The sequence below is a fragment of the Corapipo altera genome, unplaced genomic scaffold (genome assembly GCF_003945725.1).
Source record: "Corapipo altera isolate COAL_440 unplaced genomic scaffold, ASM394572v1 0, whole genome shotgun sequence".
Taxonomy (NCBI): domain Eukaryota; kingdom Metazoa; phylum Chordata; class Aves; order Passeriformes; family Pipridae; genus Corapipo; species Corapipo altera.
Window position 1 is genome coordinate 86972039 of NW_020884872.1, and position 20271 is coordinate 86992309.

Consider the following 20271-nt stretch of genomic DNA (forward strand, 5'->3'; position numbering starts at 1 on the left):
CGCTCCTCCCACCTTTGTACCCTCCACAAACTTGCTGTAGAGGCACCACCTTCCGTTCATCCAAGTCACTGCCGAATAAGTAAACAATTCTGGGCCTAGTATTGGACCTTGTGTTCCTTTACAGTACGTCCAGTCCCCTGACCTAGCCACTGCTGCTGGTTTTGCAAGGGTGTAAATTCAAACCAGCCTCTACCAATGCACAGAAGAGACCAAATCACACACTCTGGCTATTTGTGTTTCTTTCCCCAACATGTTTTTTGCTTGCTTGTTTGTTTCATTTTTGCTTTTTTCCTTTCAGAGCTGCTCTTTGTCCTGTTAGGCAGCAATGCGAAGCTGTGTTTGGATCAGAATGGTCAACGGTGTTAAAGGCTGGGATGTTGTGATAAGGTTGTGTAGGGTCCTAGGAATGGACAGTTCTCCAGAGGAAGATGTGCAGCCCTAAGCTACTGCAGGGTAGTAGGAAAAGAGGCAGGATTTCTTCCAAAGGGCATGTCTTTGGAGGGTTCAGTGCATTGTGTTTCCAGCATTTCGTAGCATGGTTTGGATGGGACCTTAAAAATCATCCAGTTCCAACCTTCATTTGACGGTAAAGCTTCCATTTAACTCACAATGGGAATGAAAACTATCTATGCCTGGCAGAAACTGTGAAATACAATAGGATACTGATAGGGAATGAATGCCAGTGCACCTGGCTCTTTCGTCAAATAAAGTCCCTCCTTTTCCATATTATTTCTGTGAGTCAATATTGCTATAAATGTCTGCTCTGATGGTATATTGGACCTTAGGAGGCTGGGATCTGACAAGGAGATACCTTTAGAAAGGGTGATAAATAATGACAAAATGGGTCGTGCTCAGTTCACACATCAAGGCAGAAGAAGTTTGCCTAATAAAGGAACAACACTGCTTTGTCTTTAGGATGAGAACAGTAGGAAGTAAACTCTGAATATAGAGGGTGCTCTCAGGGACACACTAGCAAGATCCAAGAAAATATGTTGGTCAGAGGCTTAATTAAAAACAAGTGACTCAGAAATGCAAGTTAGAGAAGAATCCAACAATTAAGTTTAATGCAACAGAACAAAAGCTTTGCAAACCCCACAGAGTTTGTTTTGACAGGATTTTAGAATCGTATAATCACAGAATGGTTTGGGTTAAAAGGGATCTTAAAGATCATTTCATTCCAACACCTCTGCCATGGATAGGGACACCTTCCACTTCCAGACCAGGTTACTCAAAGCCACATCTAGCTGGGCCTTGAGCACTTCCAGGATGCTGTCCTTTTCTCCTGCTTGATTCTGTGAAGGACCAGATATGTACCTGGACTTTGTAAGTTGATTTGTTTTCCTGCTTCTTGGTATTTCACCGTTTCCCCTGCTTTTTGCTTTGGGAATCTGGGTTTCACTAAGGCCAGTGCTCAGATTGCAGTCTGTGGCCACGGAAACAGTATCTCAGATGCAGAGATGCAGAGACCCTCAGTGTATCACAAAGTTTGATGTTGCATGGCCAATTTTAGAGAATCCTCAGTGGAGATTCAGCTGCTAAAAAGATATTTTGCAGTCTCACGTCTCAGAAGTTTGCTCAACTAAAAAGAAGCACACATTTTCCAAACACACTGCATTCTAACTCTTCACTTTGTTGGATGTGTTTTAGTACTCTGCATGGTGGTTTGACATTTGAAGTCTCACAGTTATCATATTTCCAAATAGAAACTTATGGTCTGACTTACTGTTTCCCAAACTTTTGAAAGTTACCCATAACCAAGTTGGGTGGGAGTGCCAATCTGCATGAGGGTAGGAAGGCACTGCAGAGGGATCTGGACAGGCTATTTAGATGGGCCAGGACCAGTGATATGAGGTTCAACAAGACCAAGTGCTGGGTCCTACACTTTGGCCACAACAACCCCATGAAGCGCTACAGGCTTGGGGCAGAGTGGTTGGAAAGCAGCCCAGAGGAAAAGGACCTGAGCATGCTGGTCCACAGCCACCAGTAGTGTTCCCAGGTGGCCAAAAAGGCCAATGGCATTCTGGATTGTATCAGAAATAGTGTGGTCAGCAGGACCAGGGCAGTGATTGTCCCCCTGTACTTGGCACTGATGAGCCCGCACCTCGAGGCCTGTGTCCAGTTCTGGGCCCCTCAATTCAGGAAGGACACTGAGGTGCTGGAGCAGGTCCAAAGAAGGGCAATGAGGCTGATGAAGGGACTGGAGGACAAGTCTTATGAGGAACACCTGCAGGAGCTGGGGTTGTTTAACCTGGAGAGGAGGAGGCTCAGGGGAGACCTCATCACTCTCTACCTGACAGGAGGTTTTAGCCAGGTGGGTGTTGGTCTCTTCTCCCAGGCAACTAGCAACAGGACAAGAGGACATATCCTCAACCTGCACCATGAGAGGTTCAGGTTAGATATCAGAAGGAATTTCTTCACAGAAAGGGTGAATAAACATTGGAATGAACTGCCTCGGGAGGTGGTTGACTCACCGCCCCGGGAGGTGTTTAAGAAAAGACTGCATGCGGCAGTTAGTGCCGTGATCTAGTTGACAAGGTGGTGTTTGGTCAAAGATTGGGTTCAATGATCTCAGAGGTCTTTTCCAACCTTACTGATTCTGTAATTCATTACAATGGACCCTGTGTTGAATTTTTTTGAGACTAATTCCTGACTCTAATCTCTTTGGTTTGTTTCCCTATCTTCTTTTAATTATTATTATTATATATATATACTCCCCCTTTCTTTTTATGCTGTTCTTCAAACTTGGGAAATTTCTTGTCCACTTTATTACTAGTTGGATATAGTTTAAACAGCCTATTACTGTGCTAGTAAGCAGAAGTTATAATGTCATTTATATAACATGCACTATTAAATATTGACAAATGCAGCTTTTGAATGTTACACATGTGCTACTGACTTGCCCAAAGTTGAACATCAGGGCAGTGGTAGAGTGCAGTATGTCACTTACTTGGGTGCTCCTGTCTCTGAAACCCTTTCACAAAGCTCTGACTGACAAGCCAAGTCAGGTAACAAAAGAATATATACAGGCACACAGCAAGTGCAGGGTGTGGGAAAGGATTTCAATAGGGCCTTTCTTAGGAAGCGCTGATGACAGACACCTGTTGTAGGGAAAGAATAGAGACAGGGCTTAAGAATGACCAAGAATTTTACAAAAGACTGGTGGTGTTGATGATAGTGAAATACCAAAGTTAAATACCACAGAGAAATTAGGGAAATTGCTATTTAAGATGCTGTACAGTGAGGAAGCCCGATGGACAACACGAAGATCAGACCCTCGTTTCCCCTTCCTTCTTCTTTTCTTTTCTCAAAGGCAATACCAATGAATGCTGATTAAGAAATAATAGAGGGCAGAAGCCAAAAGGCACGGGCTTCCCAGCAAGCCTTTGAATCTTGACCACCTCTGAGATTTGTCTTACCATGTTGCAGAACTGTGAGAGTCAACAGCTGTGTTTTCCCTCCCCTCTCCTTTGTAAAAAAATAAAATTCAATAAGAAAAATGAGCAAAGGGAAGAAACCATGTGGAGAGAGAAAGGGGGGAACATTACATGGGCACTAGAGACATCAAGGCTGTCTACATCTGTGAAACAGTTTTCTAAGCCTCATGATTGTCGCTGCAGCACCATGACTGTACTCAATAGGGGTCTACTTGAGTTTCAGTTAATATAATTTTAGAAGCACTTTAAAGTTCTGAAACCCATTGGAAATAAATCTGAAATAACCCAGTGGATTTATTTTTCTTCCACCAGCTTCCACTTAAAAAATAATGCACACAAACATCCTTTAACAGAAGTCTAGATCATGTTTCTATTTACATGGGTGGAATGAATGCCACATGATTCCATCACTAAATAGCATTAAAATATTCAAGAATAACAAAGAACTAGATAGTGAAAAAAGTTTATTGTTTTTATTTTTTTCTCATACATGTTTGGATTTTTTAGCTTGCTGTTTCATTGCAGTAAAATGCAATGATGAAAGCAATATGAATACCAAATGAAACTGTTTATGTTCACAACCTTCCTAAAGCAGCAAAATTTAATTGCATAAACACAGGTCTAATGCAAAGGTGAATGAGCATGCTCAATGTACTTTGTTTTTCAGATATACTCCTGAGAACATCACCAGTCCTCTAATTCTATCAATTACTATGTCTTGCCATAATACCTGGTGGTAGTTCAATATAGAAGTGTGATGATACTTTGTTTTGAAGAAGGCACACAGAGTTAGGGATTATTATATCAATTTTGCAAGACTCATGTAACATGTGCTTATCTTTCGCTTACTTCACATTAGCTGAATAAATTGCCACTCTCTACAGTTTAATCAACTGCTATGGATCACACTATCAAGATAGAAATAAATGAAGGTGGATTAATGAAACAGTAAAGGAACATGTCCAAACACTCAGCTGGTGATTTCTTTTTTTGCTGTTTTTCTTTCTATGTTGGTGAAAGAACAATGTTGTACTATTGAACTTCCACTGTAAAATACTATCGACCTTTTTTTGCTACTTTCCCTCCCCTGTGTTTGCTTTGTAAAATTAAGTAAAAATATATCAGATAGGAATTCTGGCCATTTGCATTTGTTGTCACCAGCTACATGGCTTTGGTCTTTTCCCTCGTCTCCCTCTCCTGGACAGCTCCCTCCCAGCCCTTTCTGATGACCAGAGACATCTCAAATATGCAATAAAACTAGTTTGATCATCAGATTAACCTTTGTTGTCCTCTGTTTTTATCAGTTCAAAGGAAAACTCTCTTACATACTTCAAATGCTTTTCAGGTCTACTCAGTAGCACTCTATCGAGCTTGCCAAGGGATGCCTTTTATTGGCCCCGCAAATCAGTTCATGTAAGATTTCCACGCCACATCTCAATTTTGTGTACGCAGCATGCTGTCCACATGCAAACACCATCCATAGCAGAGTGTGGAGAGTCTGGTTGCCATCATTACTTAACTGGAAATGGTTGTGAATCTTTCCAGTAACTGGTGTGCATCTGAGGAATTATGTTTTCAATTCATGTGACAGGGGCATATACATCTGATGCTGATCCACATGAAGATGGACTCCACAGAGTATCAGCTGGAGGATAAAACTGCCTTATTTTTTCTTGACCAAATATTCTAAAAAAATAAGTAAAGTTACCAACCAAGAGTAAATGTCTTCCCTTGCTAGGCTGGGAATAGAGTTACAACACATTTACACTCCCACAAATGAGATCAAATTTGGCCCTTCTTAATTAATCCTGGGTCATAGTTCTTTACTCTGGAAAGCTTGAAATAACTCCAAAGAATGTATTTTAATTGAAAAGTGTATTCATTGCCAGAAAGGGGTATACCATGAAAAGGGGATTAACATCCAGTTTCTCTCTAGAGTATTGTATTGTACATCAGATAAAATCTCCATTACTGCTCACGAATGTGGAATTTCATTGTCTCCAGCAATGCCAAGCAGTGCACATCTGCCAATTAAACATCTCTCCATTCTAGTGTCCTCTTTGTAGTGGTAGGTCTGCTTGCCCTGACTCATTGTTACTGTTGAATTAGTGCAGTTAGAGTTGCACATCTTCAGAGTCAGCAGGGTATTCACTTCCTCCCTGAGGGTATTACAAAGCTGGAACAAGCTGACAGTTTCCAGATCTCCAATGAATATGCCTCACAAAAGCAAGAACACTGGGATCTTTTGAAGCTTAGTGATGCTAGTCAGTGGCTCTGATTCTCCTCTCTGTCAAAGCTGCTATGAGAAGCATCTCCTGCCTTTGGTCAAGCTATCATCTCAACTGCCCTGCTGGGCTGCCTTCCAACAGTTGTGATAAATTAAGGATTATTTTAGGGGCCATTACAAACTGCTGGGGATTGACATAAATTAAGGAATCTAGACCACACTCGATCCAAGTAACAAGTAGATGTTTGGATTGCAGAGAGATTTCTACAGCAGTTCTGTAGCTCCAGAGATCTTTCTCGCAGAAAATCGTTCTCCCAAGGCTAAGGCTATGAATTCAGGCTTGATTTGGGTCAGTGAAGCTTTTTGATTGCATAGAGGGTACTTCAGCATTGTGATCTGGGTAGGGATCACCACTAAATGGAAATATTTGTTTCCTTTTTCCATTAGAATTCTGGGTGGTCACCAAGCGGTTAGGAGTTGGGTCCACATCTCCCTGGTTTGGTCTACTGAGAAACAGAGACAGACTTTTGCAATCATTGGTTCAGATTTATCTATCTCCACTATGAATTATCCAGTACAGTAAAGCTAAAAAGTGGAAGAGAATCTGTAAGGCTAGTCCAACGTAAGACTGCTCATTTTTGTACAGTACTATAGTGTTGTTTCTATAGCACTTTGGGTAGTTGCAGAATCACAGAATGCATAAGATTGGAAGGGACTTCCTGAGAGGGTCATCTAGTCCAACCTCCCTGCTCAAGCAGGGTCATCCTTGAGCACATTGCAGAGAATTGCGTCCAAACTTCTTGCATATCTCCAGTGAGGTAGAATCAATGACCTCTCTGAGCAATCTGTTCCAGTGCGCAGTCACCAACACAGTAAAGAAGTTCTTTCTCATGTTTGGGTCAGTCCAGATTCCCATTAGATGTTTAATTTTTTTTTTTAATTGTTATTATTTATTTTATTTGACTTCCCTAAGGGATCTGATCATTAGGAAAATACTTCATTATGTTAATGAGAAATTAACTTTTTCTTTATCAAATCTTATTATGAGTTAAAGAGTAGCACTGATATCTGTTCCTTTTTTATTTTTTTGTCTTGAGCTTGAATCCTTCAGATTGCGGTGGATTTTTATAACCCCTTTGGTTTTTACTACTTGCTAATCTTCATATATTTATTGCATACATTTAACAGAATGGTTCTTCTTACCTACTATCTTTAAGAGTTATCATAAGTATATCTACCTCGATATACTTTTGGTAACCACCTAGGGATATATGACACACTTCAAGCCTGCCCTTAGCAGAGTCATGTAGAGATAGACACACACTTCCCAGCTGTAGGAGGTAGGAATGAAACTATAAAGAGTTAGTGATGACACCAATCTATGAATGAAATAGAAGGGGTCACTCTACCTTCCCTATCTGTCCTCCCAGGAACACTTTAAATCAAATATAGAAAGTATCATCACCACTGTTACAAATGTTCGAGTTCTGTAGCTTGACTGTGATGTAGGACTGTAATACAGGGAATAAATCCGATCACAGTTTATTTTTAAAATGTTGGGGAGTAGCAAAACACTTGGAACATCTGCTGAGAACAGTGAGACCTTAGTATTCTTTTCCCTTCAACCTGAAGGGATCAAAACTCCACACTTCTCATAGCAGAAATTATCATAGAATCACCGAAAGGTTTGGGTTGGAAGGGACCTTCAAAATCATCTAGTTCCAAGCCCCTGCCCAAGGGCTGGGTACCTTCCGCTAGACCAGGTTTCTCAGAGCCCCATCCAACCTGGCTTTGAACACCTCCAGGGACAGGGCAACAACTTCATACCCATCCACAAGCAAGAGTACAGGAATTAGGAGGTGTGATTGTCTTTGGGAGACAGGAAGATGTGGAACAATTAATGGAGGAAAAAGAATAACCGTGGCCTGTGCTTTGCACTATGGAGCACATATACAGAAATGAACAGTACTTGTTTCTAATCTGCCGATAAAATTACCTCCTGTTTTACAGGTATGGAATGTAAAAGCAGAATTTTAGGCAGCCCTTTGCAAGTATTGAGCTACAGAAACATAATGAAACCATTTTAACTGTATTACTCTAAGGGTCTGGATTTACATGCCCTGCACTGAAATCACTGGGACTCAATTGAGCTGGACTAGGTCCAACATTTACTGGCCTGGAAAAAGGCAAAAAACTTTTCTGGATGGATTAAGTCAACTTTCCCTTACCTCAAACCTTCTAATACACCATGACAAGCCCTCACAGACTCCTTCATTTGTTTCTTCTATCCCAAAAGCTAATTATGGAATATGTGCACCCTCCTCCCTACCTTAAGCTAACAGATAAAAACTAGGTTTTGTTGGTGCTGCTATTTTTTTAAGGCAGTAAGAAATTTTCTGTCATATTTCTGGTATAATTAAGAAGATAACAATCATTACATGAGCACCCTGCTATCACTCTTTGACATGCATTTCAGTGGCTCAGGTCATAATCTAAGGGATGTTTGAGGAATATCACACAGCTGGTTATCTTCGCTGCACAGTCTTTTCCAGGCTCTTCTTCAAGGTACTATGGCTCACAGGGAAGTGACATAAACAGTATGGGCTACAGGGACCTTCTACTCTACACCAATCCCTTTCTCTGTTTCATGTCCAGTATCCCCAGCCAAGCGTGACAGAATGCATCTGACCCATTTATCAACCAGCTCGCAAGTGGTTAGCAGCACTTGCCAGACTCAGACTGCTAAAGCCTTTCAGAAACAAATGCTCTGGATACACAGCTTGCAGTTCTGATGCCTGTTTCTTCCACCATTCCAGTCTCTTCCTTGATTTGGGCAACCTTTACTGCCTCTTACAGCTTTGACACCAAATTTTTCTCCTGTTTACATTTCAGATCCTGGAACACACTCCATTTTTTTAAGCTCCTATGCATGTTCAAGTCCTGTTTACTCCTTTCATTGTACTGGAGGCTGATTCTCTTGATTTGGGAAGGTAAACTCTATGGTCGCTGTAAGATGACCACACCCATTGAAGGTTTCTTCTTAACTTCTGTTGGTTAATGTATACTGTCCTCTCTCTCTGTGCCTGCCAAATGAGCAGGCTCCTTCAACCTCTGCATAACCTTAACTTCTTAGATGATATGAGAGTGTTTCCTGCTTAGATTTGAGCCCCACAGGAAGGACCTTCATTGTCCTGGGACCACAATGTCCTCCACAAGAGACCCATGGAACATGACCCACCTGGAAGATGTCCACAACCCAGTGGTGGACAGGTGTCTCCCTGCAGAAAGGCTTGTCTTTGGATGATCTTTCAAGCTAATCTGATCTGAAATAGCAACAGTTATCTTACTCTGTGAATCAGTCTGCTTCCAACTTCAGAATTTGCCCAATCCTCAGCTGTCAATCTGTATTTCTAGAGAGGTAAAACATATGTCTGACAGTTTCTGTCTGGAGTCTACATATTAAATGAGACCTGAAAAGCAATACAGTTAAAAAAAAATGTCCAACAATACAGCTCTGTTTTATTTAAAAGACAATTAAAGAAAAAGGTTTAATAGACAAATTTAGAAGGAGCATGTGAAGTCACCACTGAAACATCCACTCTTGAGTTTCATGAAGCGTCTGCATATTTGAATACACTTAACTAGGAAGGAAAAAAGCCAAGACATAAAAGGCAAGGAAGGAAAAGAGGGATTTTAGCTGTTAAGCCTACAAGATTGGTATGAAAACATGCTCTCTGGTGGATAATGCTTACTCTTCAGTGACAGAAAAGCATAAGCATCTCACAGTTGAAACAAGCCTGACTGTAAGACTTAGGCTAGGTCTAGACTGGGAAACAGAAGATCTCTGTTCAGTCTCTTGTTCTTCTGCCAGCTGAGACATCCAGTGTTTCACCACCTGTGTTTGTCCCTTAATTTTCTTCCTCTACCTCTGCTTCCCCAGATGCAACTGGAGCTCTGCTTTGCAACACACTGTCTGTGGTCATTTCATAGATTTTTTTAATGAGAAGGCCTTTTTATTAATCACATGAACAGCTCAACAAGTAAACCTCTATAACTAATGAGTGCAAAATTCTTTAATTATTCTACCTTCCTGTTTACCTTGGTGGGATATCCACATCTGAGAACCACAAAATTAATAAAAACAAACAGAAACTCATAAGTAGAAAGGGCTTAGCCAGAAAACAAACTCATCCTTTTTATTCTGATGGATAGACAGGAGCATGGGTCATTGCTATGAACAGTACCGCTTCGTTGCCTGTGCTTTGACCAGGGCCAGAGCATTTGACCTACCTCGGCCACTCTTTCTATCATCTTGTGATTCACAATTAATTCACTTGATGGATGGCACTTTACGGATGTCAAGCAAAGTCACAGCCTTGGTCTTTGGGAAGACCCTACCTCTACATCAACCATCCTGAAGATAAACAGCAGCATAAATGCTGCTGAGGTAGGTACCCTCAGTCTGATTAGGTCTCTGCTGTGTTTTTTCACAAAGAGCCCAGGCTTTGATTAATTTGTTGGCATGCACTTCCAATACTAGCTTATTCAGCTTGCATTCAAAAAATCATAGACTCATAGAATGATTTCAGTTGGAAGGAATCTTTAAAGGATGTCTAATCCAACTTCCCTGTCATGAGCATGGGCATCTTCAACTCAATCAGACTGGTCAGAGACCCTGGATTTTAATGTTTTCAGGGATTCAACCTGGATTTCTGTGTTTTCAGGGATAGGGCATCTAACACCTCCCTGGACAATCTGTGCCAGTATCTCACCACCCTAATTTTAAAAGACTTCTTACATATATCTAATCTGAATTGACTATCTTTTACTTTAAAACTATTACCCCTTCTCCTAGGTCAAGACCTGCTAAGTTTGTCCCTTGTGTAATATGTAATTCGTAAGTACTTTAAGACAATGCTGGAAATTCATCTTGGAGACAGGCTTTCAGAACCAGGCCATTAGAGTGCTCTGAGCAATCATGCTCTGCTTTTCTTTCCTCCAAGTGACTCCGAGGGAAAGTTTTTGTTTGTTTGTTTTCTGTTGATTTTCTTCTGAGAAGTTTCTTATACTTGTGTCTGACCAGTGTTGGCTAAAAGGCCGGTTCTCTAAATGTGGCAGAATTAAAGTGCTCTGTCTCCTGGTGAATTCCATGTGCTTATGGGCTTCAAAATCAATTGTTCATAATACACCTTATTAAGGTGAACACTTGAAGGGAGAGAGGGAAGAAGAGAGAGAGAGAAGACATCTGTTTCAGAGAAGAATGAAATCATAGCTGCAGGCAGGCATGGGAGAGATCAAGGGATGCTTTTAAAATATTAACAAAATTGCAAAACAATCCCTAGGGGTGCTTTAGGAATATTTGATTTGACAACAATGCAGTTGCAATTCGTTCTTTGCCAAGAGCTGGGAGAGATATCATTCACATCCAGTAATCCCCCCCCAAATGGCATCTTTCTTTCTTAAACACCCCTTCATTATTGTTCATATTGTTTGGTGATTTGCTTCATGTGATAGCTTGAAATCAGAGATTAGAGTTGGGAGGGCAAGCTGGCAGCATTTCCTCTCTGGCTGGTGTTGCCTTCACTTCTAGACAACCTGTTTTTAATCATATCTGCTCCATCAATGGATTTCTAATGAAAGATCAGTTCCATTTAATTTGCTTTTTTCTCTTAAATTAAAAAAAAAAAAAAGAGAGGAAAGAAAATTAAATCAAATGCTGAGAAAAGTAACAATGCTCAACAATCTTGTGAGAAAGGAGAAGGAGCAGGATTTTCCTTAAAAAAACAAGCCCAAGGTCCCACTTATCGTTACATTTAAGCCTACCAGCTTTGAGGCTACTAACACTCAGCTCTTCCAAGGTCTCTGCAATACATGTAAGGCAATGCTAGGGTGGGTTAAAGAACCGATGTCAGGACTTGGGTAATTAACTGACAATCAAAATTAAAAGAAAATGTTCTTTTACAAAAGAATCTGAAACTACTGTAAATATGGAGGTACCTGTTTCCTTACAGCTTGGCCAGCTGCAGTTTTGGCTCTGCTTATGATAGTAAATTAAACAATACCAAGGAGTTATTGTTTATATTATTGAATAGCAGCTAAGCAACAATTAATTAATGTTCCTGGCAAGGCTTTGACCTGTGCAAACAATTTCTGAGCACAGCTAAAGCATCAGCATAGGCCAAGAACCAGTCCCAAAATGCAGAAGACTACACCACCCTGTTTTGGATACTAAGAAGGTTTTTTATATAGATGAAGGCTTCTTTGTGCCAGTTGGCCTCAGTACCAGGGAATAGTCCCAGACTGTTATTTACTGTAATAAAATATTTAATTTACTAGTGTAGGTATCTCCTTTGAGTCTTGTATTTCAGCTGAACTGAGTTCCTAGATTGGATTGGTGAAAAATCTGGTTGAGGACCAATACATTATTAGCATTCCTGTTTAGCAGTAAATGTAACCATCAAAGCCATTTACAAATTTGTTGCTATTTGCTTGTTTGCTTGAGGTTTGGGTGTGTTTTTTTTAAAAAGAAAAAATATTTAAATACATTTGTTTCAAAATTTACAAGTTACTGAGACTATCTCTTATGTCTTAGTGAAATGATTTAATTTGAGCCTTAGCCTGTATAAAACCATGGGCCAACAGGAAAGCTGCTGTAGTTCTCATACAAGTTTATAGTAAACACAGGGCAGAAAGAGGATGGGAGGTGTCAGCTGAGAAAGGGACACAGAAAAGCATGTTAATAATATTGACATAATGCACTGCCTAAGCATTCTCCTGGAGTGTTTCTCCTTCTGCAGTCCCATTGGAGAAAGTGTTGGATTGAGAGTTGCAGTCTCAGCCGCTGTCTCTGCCCCTTTTCCATCACATTTACTTTATTTCGAAAATTCTGGAGCCAGATACGTGATCTATACTTTCTGTCCTCCTTCTCCCATGAAACAGCTGCCCTCTCTGACTCAGATATGCTAATTTGAGCTGAAAAGCATGAAGTAAGAAAGCCACAGGCATGTTTGCCTTAGGCCAGGATCTTGACGGTGTCTGTCTGTGATCCTAACGCCCCTTCCCTCTACATTTATGCCAAGCCCTCATGCTGAGAGCAGCTCTGCAGAGCAGCATAAAATCAGGGACTTAAAATATGCTCAAGCCCAGCTGCTCCACTGCCCTTGTCACAGCACAGACAGTGTAATGGAAGGTGGAAGAAGGCTCATGCTTCCATCCTTGTACCAACCCAGCCTATGCAGGGTTAATTGATTTATAATGCTGGGTTTTATGCTAATGAAGCTCCAGGATAGGCACATTTATTTATTGCTGCTGCCCTTAGAGGATCATTAGAAAGGGTGATGTGGAAAACCAGCCTGGAAGAGAAATACTGCATGTCACAACAAGTCAAACCAGATCACCTCTGTCACAACCTTGGGCTCTGTTTTTGACACCAATGACACCATGTGCTTTCAGAGCTGCAGCTGGCAGGTCCTCAGCAGGGCAAGATGACCACTTGGTGCAAATTCTTGCTCCTGGTTTACCATCTGAGGAAGTGCTAAAGCAGTCATTGATTAATTTTAGAGTTGGCTGAGGAGCAGAGCATAGTCTCTAGACCATGGGCTCCCACTATGACTGGTGCGTTTCCAACATCACTTCTGCATGTGACTTATGCATGTTCCTCCTCAGCTCTTCCTCAGAGGCAACTACTTAAGAAACAATCCTCTCCAAATCTAGGCCATGGAGACGTCTGCTTGCTTCCGTTCAGCGTATAATTACACAGAGAATGCTGTTTGACTCATTGGCTCTGCTCCAAGCCGATGAACAGACAATAAACCATGCCAGGGTAAGAGATAAAACACATGTGCATAAGAGTTCCACTTATAGCTCTTTGCTTTGATTCTGCACTCATCCCCCCTTACACACATTCTTGCCCAAATTGCAATTTGCAGCCTAACACAAGCTCAGCTCAGTGAGAAAGCTCAGCTATGGGCTTCTCCTCCACATTCCTGGACAAGCAGAGGTTTGAAGGAGGCAAAAAGGCACTTATGATCCTCCAGTCTGGCTAAAATCTTCACACTCTCTCCATCCAGATGTTGTGACATCTGGGGATGCAGAGCAGACGGGAGTTATGGTGCAATCCTGAAGAGTACAGCATGATGGCACAGACTTGGGACCTACTTTTACCCTAAACACAACATTATTGTCTTTCATAAATCCTCCCTCAGGCCATAGCTTTGGCCAGCAGCGGATTCTGCCTGCCCTGCACCCCATCCCACCATGCAGCAGTGAACCAGATTGGACCTCGGTCTGCAAAAAACCACTTTTGATTCATTTTTGTTTCTGCAATCATTTCATACCAGATGTTTGTATAATCTCAAGGAAGGAGATACTTTAAGTTTTTTGTCTGTGCAAACATTTCTCTCACTTGGAAGACTATGACGTGCACAAGACCTAGGGTGCCCAGGACCACTCCAAAGAAGTAACAGGAAAAGAAACTAAAATTCAGAGTTTTTAATCTCAGGGAAAGGAGGAAAAACATATTTGAGAGAGGAAGGTCACAGAGATGGGAGGAAAAAAAATCTCTTGATTAGATTTCTCCCCTGACTAAGGTCCAGTCAACTGACCTGCAGATTTGGCTTTTTATAAGATTGCTATCACCATCACGTTCTAGTTGAAAGTGTCCCTGCCCATGGCAGGGGGGTTGGAACTAGATAATCTTTAAGGTCCCTTCCAACCCAAACCATTCTATGATTCTACGATATCTTAAGTGTTTTGACATTATTGCTTGACAGAGGAAATAATTGAATGCTCTTCAGTTTATGTGCCAGCATTGTCCCAGTACATTTGGGACAGAGCAGCTGAAGATACTGAGCCCACCCTCAGGTGAGAGTAAAACCCAAAGAGCATGAATCACCCTCTGCATTTCCCTAAGAGCAAACCAGGTTGATAAAAGAATCATATATTTCACCTCCTTTCACTTTTAATTACTGTTTGCAAGGTGAATCTCCCAGCAGCAGGACCTTGTGTCCATGCCTGCATAGAAAGGCAAGGGTCACATTTACATATCCTCATGCTTCAAGAAAACTGCAAAGGCATCCAGCTATTGGTGTCAGCAGGACTGGAATATTCCCATCTGCACTAAGGGCCACTGAACGAGCTGCAAGAGCCTGGTGTGTGTTCCCTACCTTTAGAATCATTGTGGGTGTTTGCCTCCAGCCTACTGTGACTATCAAGGATGGGGAGAGGCATTTTCTCTCTCATTACCATTCCCATTAATACAGTTGTATTTTGTGAGATGTTTGTTTACATGAGCCTCCTTGGTTCTCTCCTCTCAGGGGAGCCATTAATTTATCTGCTTTGCTTTCCATCAATGAGAGTTGACAGAGGGAGTTATGGGTTAACTGCTCTGTTTAGAGCAAGTGGCAGGTGCTGGTATCACTCAAACTAAACGAAAATATAAATATCTTTTTACCTACCCAAGAAATCAGCTTAAATGCACAGACCCCAGTGTTTAGGTTCAACCTGTTAGTAAACCTAATGACTCAACGTGGCACTGAACATGTTTAGTGACAGCTTGAGGGCTGGACTGCCCCAGACCCCAGCTACATATAATTATAGAATGAAAATTTCAAAAATGCTTTAATTGCAAAAGGCGAAATGCTTATAATGCCGGAAAGGAGCCTAATTTTGGAGAATAACCTGCCCTGTCAGGGGCCCCTTGAGGGTCCTCAGGGGCAAATCAGAGGCTCCCAAGGTCACAGGCTACATCTGAAAAAATTGTCAATGTGCTTTCTTATATTTTTCTTTGTAGTTTCATTTTGACTCACTCTGGGAAGGAGATTTCCAAAAGACTCCAATTTCTTAATTTCATTCCTTTTCATCCTCAGCACTGACATTTTTGAAGGCTGAAATATGATGCAGTACAGCCCATACCATAAATGTGAATGTTAAAAGGTTTTGTACAGGGAGCTGAGCTTATGAAGCCCTATTTTACTCCCCAGGTCAAATGAATGGAAAAGACTTCCATATAATTTAAAGGACTTTGGATCAGATGCACAGTTCACAGAAGCCATGGTGGTGTAAAACCCAGTGCCAGTCAGGAGATGACACAACTGCTCAGAAATATAGGAGAAAAATAGTGATTCATGGAATATCTTAAAACATAGCTTATAGACAGCATGATTTAAAAAGCAAAAAGCTACAAAGCGGTAAGAAAGATCTGATTTTTTTTTTTAACATTCATTTATCCTACACGGGATACCAATAATTGCTAGTGAAATAAAAGGGAAGAAAAAAAAGAAAGAAAAGGGAAGAAGGAGGAAGAAAAGGGAAGAAAAAGAAGGAAGAAAAGGGAAGAAGAAGAGGAAAAAGATACTGACTGCATTTGATTGGTTTGCTTACAACAGTTTTCAACTTTTCTTAAAAGCAATGTGGTAAAGACATGGCAGAGAGGATAAAGTCTTAACAGAAATTGCAATTAAAGGCAGAGAAACTTCATCTGTAATCTAGAAGGAATAGATGAGGTGTGGACACGGTTCAGGGGCTTTCAGCAAAGCAGTTTCCATGAAGAGCATCAGCTCTCTTGGCAAGAAATGGAATGATACTATCTCTCAGAGTCACAAAATGTACACCTGCCCATATGTGGTAGGGGCAAGAGCTGGCAAAGTTGTAGCAGAAGGGCTATTAGAAACCTCCAGTTCTACTGGTTGAAAACTGATTACAAATACAGATTTTTAGATCAGGCAAGTTATTGGAAACTTAAGTGGAAACACCTCCTTCTTCCAATTTAGATGATAGAAAAGACTATCCCAATCTATTTTCCTTTTCACCCCAGGATATTGCCCTCTTGCCTGAGCCTTGCATCTAATTGTGAAACCAGATTGATATTAATCTAGCTCGAATAAAGTTGGGGAGACTAAAAAAAATAAAAAATAAGGATTTTGCAGATAAGGGCTCTTTTTCTTTTAGTTTACAGACAATTTCCCTGATCTGCTTATGGTGTGGTTTTATGAACAGCTGCATCAGTTTCCCCGGGGAGACAGGAAGCAGCAGGGTGGCTGAGCCCTAGCAGGAGGGAACATCTCAAGCAGGGTTTGTCATCAGAAACATTGAAACGTGGAACTGTTCCTCTACCGAGGCTGACATTTTCAAACCCAGGAGCCTGAACTTTGGTGAAAACAAACTTATGTTTAAAGGATTCTTGGCAATTGGATTTCCTGCAGATTTCTGCATCCAACAGATGCAAGCATTGATCCAGCTTCACTTGGGCAACGATAAGTACAATGAGACATTTGGCTTCAGAAGCTCACGACAGAGGATGTTGCTGTCTCCTCTGTCTCCATCTGTACTGCTTCCTTTACAGGCATAATTGCTAATAAATTAACATTTGTATACTACTTTGAAAATCATGAACTTAAATACAGGTTTTTATTAGCTCATATCCTGGCAAAATATTTCTTTCATACAAATTACTTTTAGTAATTGAATTATCCTTTGTGACTCTTAAAACTTACAAGTGGTTGGCCCTCTGCTATTCATCATTCTTCTCTGCCAGGTAGGAAGGAAATTGGGTCAAGAATTTATTGCAAGAAAGCAGATAAGCATTTTACTTTAGGGTTCTTTTATGTCCATGATTCCAGTGAGCCTAATAATCTTTGCAAATCATTAGCATGTCTTGGCCCAGGATCCATCCTGAGAGTGTATGATCTCACCTCATAAGTTTCTTGTTAGACTCCTAAACTCTCTCAGACATCTTCTTAGTACTGATATGTCTCATAAATTATTTATTGAAATGACATACTTAAAAGCATCAAAAAAGACCTTTTACTTGGCTGTGAAACAGCTAAGAATGGTTATATCTGTTTTTCATAAAACGGGCCCAAAAGGTTAAATGCCTTGTCCAGGATCACACAATAAATTAGTGGTACAGCAGGGCATAATAGAAACTAGTGCTGTTTCACAGACTCTTGCACCTCAAAAGTAGACATAACTATCTCTTCATCTCAGTATTTATTGGATGGTCCAAAATGAAGATGGTTTACTTGCAATCTGAAACCCATGACCTTCATCTCTTTTGAGCTGGGTGGAGATGCTGAATTTGGTGCTTTGGGTTTGGGTAATTTTTTTTTTTATTTTCCAGAAAACACACTTTCCAGAGATAGGCAGTCACCTATGACTTCAAATGAAACATTCATAATTCAGAGATACCCACTGAATAAGATTCCTTGTGTTTTTCCAAATGTGCTCTAATGAGTCTCAGTCAAATGATGGAACCTGTTAATGAGTTTTGCATGTGAAAGATTGTGTTTGTTGCATCTATTTGAAACAAATAGTAATAATTAACATTTATACAGCACTTTCTACTTTTTAAGCACTGCACAAACACTAATTACTCTTGTTTTAGTGTAAGCTAATGTAATCCCACTCTGCTTTACAATCTATTTGCATCTTTTGTTGACTGAGAGCTAGTTCAATTACTTCTAATCTTTGGTCTAGCTAGTCATTAAAGGTATGACTAAGAAGAGCCATTTACATCCTCAATTGCCTTCTCCCCTCCCCAGCTCCTTCATTTGCTTTTTCCTTTTCTTTCCAATGTCTTTTTGCTGAATATTCTTGAAGCTGATTTCCTTAGCATGGTCGCAAAGCTTTTCTTCAGCAAAACAGTGAGCCTTTTCACTCATTTTGTTAAATGATATAAAAACATGGTCTTATAAGAATGATTTAATAAGTCATTCTGTTTTGCCACAGGAAGTCACGTACAAGATGTCTTTGTATGGCAAACCAAAAGATTTATCACTTAGTCACTAAATTAGTGATCTTAATACCAACAGTGCAGACTTTATTTTCCAGTTTGGACTCGGATAAACAACTTAATCTCTTACCTAGCATTTTATCTGTTGAAATATATGAAAAATACTTGGCTTTCAAAAATACTGGCACAAAATCCAAGAATTCTAAACAGGCTTCTGATGGCCAAACAGGAGCTGGGGTTTGTGTAGTCTCTGCCACTGACTTCTTGCATTATTTGATCAGATCACTTCCCTGTTCTGCCTGTAACATGGGGGAGATGCAAATGTACCTCTTTGAATGGCTAAATCAACAAGAAATCACAAACATGCAGTAACACAAATGAATAACTTCACTGTGTGGTGAATGCAACCAAATTTAGACTCCTAGCCCTGAATCAGTCAGCCTAGGGGTCCCTTTGGTATCCATAAGGAGAAGGAGTCGTTTCCAGATAAAAATAATTTATCCATTACCGTAATAATTGTCTAAATTAATTTTTATATGAATTTTGCCCTAGAAATTACTCTTTTTTCTTCATTGTTTGTAGAAGGAATCAGTTGTGAGTAGTTTGGCTGCCCTCTGTCAGTCTAAAGTCATTCCCCCTTGTCCTATCACTACTTATCCTTGTCAAAAGCCCCTCCCCAGCTCTCTTGTAACCCCTTTAGATACTGAAATGAGCTCTAAGGTCTCTCCCTTTGTTTCAGAAAAAAAAGCAATATTTTCTATTTCTAATTTACTATTGTCATCTCTCTATTTTTCCTCCATAGGCATTTTACCTAAGAAAAACACCCTTCCTACTGCATAAGCTTGACGTGTCATTGAAAGTTAAGCTTTGGACACAGTAGGGGTTACACTGATTAATCAATCCTTAGCATCTCTCAGTGCACTCTGATTATCTTACATGGAAGTCCTAAAATAAATCAATTCATGGGCCTCTGCAGTCTTTTTTCGAATAACTCCTGTTTTAATAACCTCAGTTTGAAGTTTGACCCTTTGGGGGATTTTATCAGAACAAGAAAACAGGTTGGTTTCTCTCCCTGCTGAATGAAAGCCAGGACAGATTACGCATTATTACAACATCTGTGACAAGAGCAGGGACAATTTTTAACATGATACTGTAGTAAGACAAGAACAGGTTGGCCTTGTGACTAATCCTGCAGGAGTTTTCTGTGTTAGTTACTTGAATCAAAGGAACTGGATAAGATAGTTGACTTTGCCTGCAGAAGAAGGATGGTAATACTTTTTCCCTATGCTGTGTGTCCTGGTTGGTTAGGTGTGAGCTTCCCTCTACTGCAGGAAGTTTTCCATCATGCTGTTCTGCAGAGTGTCTATATAAATAGTGTCAATAAATAGGCAGATAGAAAATAAATCTGTCCCTAGAAATGCTTTTTGAGCATAGCTGAGTGTATTCCTCCAAATTCAGTTGAGCCTATGACATCCCCTGCCATTCGATAGCAGTAGTGAAAGCCAATGCAAGCATAAACTATTATTCTATTGTTTTCACAGCCAAGCCAGCGAAAAGGGGTGGGGGTGGGGGGGAATTCAGATCTTGCAAGTTTTATGTTACAGGTCTCCTTCAATTCAAGCTATCACCCTGCGAGCTGCTTAGACCCCAGGACCCCAGGCTGCCTCCAAAGGCTGTAGAACAGGAGATGCTCTGAAATCTGTTTCACACAGGTGGTGCACACCAACATGATAGTTTTACTGAGGGATACAGAAACATGGCAAGCTTTACTCTTTGAACTTTATCTATCAACAGGTTTCTCTTCGTTTTCCTCTAGCTGATTGCATCAAGGTTTTTAGAGGCAGTATTAGAGCCTGTGGTGGTGGCCACAGGGAGAAAAG

The 20271-nt window shown here is 40.6% G+C and overlaps 1 protein-coding gene and 1 long non-coding RNA gene across 10 annotated transcripts in view; one reads left to right on the forward strand and one right to left on the reverse strand.

Moving 5' to 3' along the window:
• TENM4 (teneurin transmembrane protein 4) overlaps nucleotides 1-20271 on the forward strand; it is a 599346-nt gene that overhangs the window by 218201 nt on the left and 360874 nt on the right. The gene's annotated exons all lie outside the window — the stretch shown is intronic.
• LOC113957717 lies at nucleotides 2664-6544 on the reverse strand. Its single transcript, XR_003531282.1, has 3 exons — nucleotides 6459-6544; nucleotides 3093-3098; nucleotides 2664-2674 (listed from the first exon to the last, which is right to left on the reverse strand). It is a non-coding gene; the product is annotated as an uncharacterized LOC113957717 (long non-coding RNA).